This window comes from Vidua chalybeata, chromosome 3 (assembly GCF_026979565.1).
Source record: "Vidua chalybeata isolate OUT-0048 chromosome 3, bVidCha1 merged haplotype, whole genome shotgun sequence".
In the NCBI taxonomy this organism is placed as follows: Eukaryota; Metazoa; Chordata; class Aves; order Passeriformes; family Viduidae; genus Vidua; species Vidua chalybeata.
In genome coordinates, this window is record NC_071532.1 from 39,127,261 (window position 1) to 39,130,911 (window position 3,651).

General features: G+C 60.3%; 1 protein-coding gene across 2 annotated transcripts in view; it reads left to right on the forward strand.

The window, feature by feature from the left end:
* Positions 1-1,310: 1,310 nt before the first annotated feature.
* Positions 1,311-3,651, forward strand: part of NKX2-2 (NK2 homeobox 2) — an 8,397-nt gene continuing 6,056 nt past the window's right edge. Inside the window, exon 1 of one of the 2 annotated variants that reach the window (XM_053938531.1) lies at positions 1,311-1,636. The gene's annotated coding sequence lies outside the window, so the exon portion shown is untranslated. The remainder of the gene's footprint in view (positions 1,637-3,651) is intronic. The other variant, XM_053938532.1, reaches the window with a different exon arrangement.

The window sequence follows — 3,651 nt, forward strand, 5'->3', positions numbered from 1 at the left end:
AGATGAGGGGAGACAGGAGCTGGAGCTGGTTTATAACCAAACTTTCAGAGTTCCAATCCCTCTGTGCAGCATTCCCTAGGAATGGAGCAAGACAAGGCCTGGACATCCAGCCTGAATTTCCTGCTGTGAAAGCAAAGACCCTGCAGATTTATGCAAATGAAAATTCTTTAGGCAAATAAATATGTCTGCAAATCACTATCATTTGATTGGTATTTTTATGTGGGTGACATAAAATTACAGAATTATTTTCTCCCCTCAGTTTCAGTCCCTTGCTCAGCAATCCGGACATTTTATCCAAACAAAACAAGCTTGGCAAAGTTATTAATTGCCTGGAATGAGATCTATATTGATTGATGTGGGGATCAATCACTTTATCTGCAGGCAGTTCTGCTGGAGCTGCCTGTGACCAGGGACTTTCACACAGGACTCCAAGGTCTTTCCAGGAACCGGGCAGGTGCTGGGGAGGATCCGGGTCAGATGGGATGGAGAAGGAGCTCTGTCGACTTCCCTCTGCCCCCAGCAGTCAGCGGTGTTTTCACGTCACCCACGAAGCCTTTGGAAGGGACATGGGATGCCCAGGAAGCCCCTGTGGCCGGCTGGGAGCTCTCCATCCTCTCTGGAATCCCAGTGGGATAGTACCTTTGGCAGCAGCCTCCTGCAACTGGGGACCACTGGGAAGTGGCCGCGACAGCAGGCTCAGGATGTTTGAAAAACGCTTTTGGGCACGTAGAGTGTTTTTTGGGGTTGTCCAGGAGCTGGGCTCGATGAGCTGCAACTCAGGATATTTCCAGCATTCCATGACCGCTCTTCATCCTTCAGGGAAGTCGGGCAGCACCACCTCTGTCACCAACTCCATCGCCTTCTCTTCGCCTCCCTTCCAAATAATAGTAATTTTTAAATGATGTTAAAACCCAAAAAGGACCCCAGAAAGGGGGGCAGGAGAGGGGGCAGCGGCCGGAGGGGGCAGCTACCGGAGACGGCCGTGGCAGCACAGCTCAGATTTCCCGCACACCGGCGCTATCAGCGGCCGGATCAGCGGCGTATCTAATGTAAACGAGCCTCCCCACATCAATAACGTGCCACATCTGGCTGTTTGGCTGCGCTACGCCCTGGCTACCGAGCCATCCGCGCACGGCGAGCGGGCGGCCGGACCGGCCCGGGCGGGGGGTGCGTAGCAGCGGGGCTGTGGGCGGGGGGGCCCGGCGGGGGCCCCAGCCAGCGGCTCCTCTGGGGAAGGGGGGCCGGGGGGAGGGCTCTGCCCCCCGGGGGGAGAGAGGGGCCGGCTCAGCCTTAAAAGAGCCACCCAGGAACCGGCGTGTTTGTGCTTCTTCCCAATTTATGGCCGCGGAGCATATGGCCGGTGTTCCGCCCGGCGGCAGCCGCCGGGGACGACAGCGAGCGGCGCGGGGGATGTGAGGCCGAAGGGACGAGGAGCGGCCCCGTCACACGGCGGAGACAATGCGGGAGGCGGGGGACCGCCGCCGGAGCCCCCCCTTCTAGGGACCCCCCGCCTCGGGACTCCCAGCCAGGTGAGTCCCGGGAGGCGCCGGGGGGACACTCCCGCGCGGGGACCCCTGTCCAGGTGGCTCCCCGGGGGACAGCGGAGGGACACAGCCGCCGAGGGACCCCCGCCCAGGTGAGTGCCGGAGGGTGGCGAGGGGGTCCCCACGCACAAGGACCCGCCCAGGTGAGCCCCGGCAGGGAGCGGGGGGACCCCAGGCTGGAGCCCCCGGCCGGTGAGCCCCGGGGGCAGAGGGGACAGAGGGGTCACCAGGAGCAGGAGCAGCAGGTGGGAAGGGGCTCTGGGGAGCGAGGAGGTCCGCGCAGGTAGGAGCTGGTGCTGAGCGCCGAGGGAGCGCGGCCCCGGCCCCGACGGCGCGGCTGCGACACGGCCACGGCCACGGCCACGGGTGGCAGAGAGGCCGGGGCAGAGGGGGGCAGGGCAGCCTGGGGCGCTCGCTCCTGCCCCGGCCGTGGGACACTTCTCTGCCGCGACGGCAGAGTCCGCCAGAGGACCGGGAATGATCGGGACTGGCCCCGGCCCCGGCGGTGCCCCTTCCTCCTTCACCCCTTCCCTTCCCTGCCCGTGGCACGCTTGTGTCCCAGGCTCGGCCCCCGCTTTTGGAGCCGAGCCCGCGCGGGTGGGCCCGTCCCCATCCAGTCCTGGTCCCCCCCACCTGCGCGGGGCGTGCGGGCACCGGGGGCTGCCTCCGAGGCTCTCCGCACCCCCCACTCGCGACACGCAGCCGGCGGTGACCTGGGCGCGGAGCCCTCCGCGGATTGCGAAATGAATTCAGATAACAGAATAAATCCCGCCGCGCTCCTTTCGCCCCGGGGCCAGAGGACCGGCGTTTCCAGGCCGAGGAGGAAAAAATAATTTTTGACAAAGCTTAATCTCGTCGGGACACGTTTAATCATTAGAGACGGGGGCAGGCAGAGCCGGGGGGCTCCGGGGGGGCCACCCCCGTTTGTCTGGCGAATAAACCGGTTTAGAATAGACTGGAAAGGGGAAGGGAGCCCCGGGCCAGGCTTACAGCTCACCCTGAGCGCAGGGGGGGGAATTAAGTAAGACAAAATGTGTGTCGGGGGGCTGCGGGCTCCCGGCTTTGTGCCCGTACCCCACTGCCTCCATCACTATGGGCAATAATTTCCAAAATCTCATTAAAGCGCATTTATCAAAGCCCTAACATGTGCCCTCCGGCTCTGCCATAACCCCGCCGGTCCCTGGGGAGCGGTGGGGGGGGGGGTGGTGCGGAGGGGGAAATCCAAATTTCTATGACAATTCGCCACCTCGGGAGCTTGGCTGCGGGGCAGATCCACATCTACAGATTTATAAGGAATATCGATGAATTGGAAGGATTTCTCCGCCTTTGAAGCTTCGTGGGGAAGGAGATAGAGCAATCGTGAGAATAGGGAAGCTCATTTAGATTCCTATGTCCTAGAGAAGAATTAATTGTCTGCTGGAAAAAAGCAGGCCGGCGCCGGGATTTTTTGGGGCGGCGGGGGCTTTCCCTGGAGCTTCCATAGGGATTGCTGCTGCTGACTCCCTTCCTGCGGGGCGATCTTCCCCCTTTTTTCCCCCTTTTTTTCCCCCCCTTTTCTTTCCCTCAAAACATCCTTAACGCCTTTGCTAATGCCATTTTTTCCAGCCAGGAACGAGCCGGGAATTTCAGCCCGCAGAAACTCCATTTCAGTTAAGTTCCTGTAAGTGCCGGAGGATTCGGGAGGGTCCGGTTCCCCTTGATTTTAGGAAATACGATTTTTTTTTTTTTTTTTAATGGCTGTCTCTCACTCCTTGACCGGGCTGTCGGTATGCGAGGCAATCTCGTGGCGTAGGCTCCGTGCCCATGGCCTGGTGTGGCCGGTCCCCTCCGAGCCCGAACCACTGCTGAGCAGCAACAGCAGCAGAATATCCTCTCCAGCGCTGGAAAATGCCGTTTAAAGCCCTCCGTGCATGGGTCTCGGGGGCGGGATGTTATTTGATCACGATCGTTTTACTCTGATTTTTTAATTTTGGTTTTATATTTTTTCGGCCGGGGAGAGCTGTCCCCTTTCGTGTGGCGGCTCCGCTTCTCTCCTCCACACTTTAAAACAAAGAGGGTGTTACTTACAGGGATGCTCCCGAGGTGAAGCTCCTCACGACAATTATCA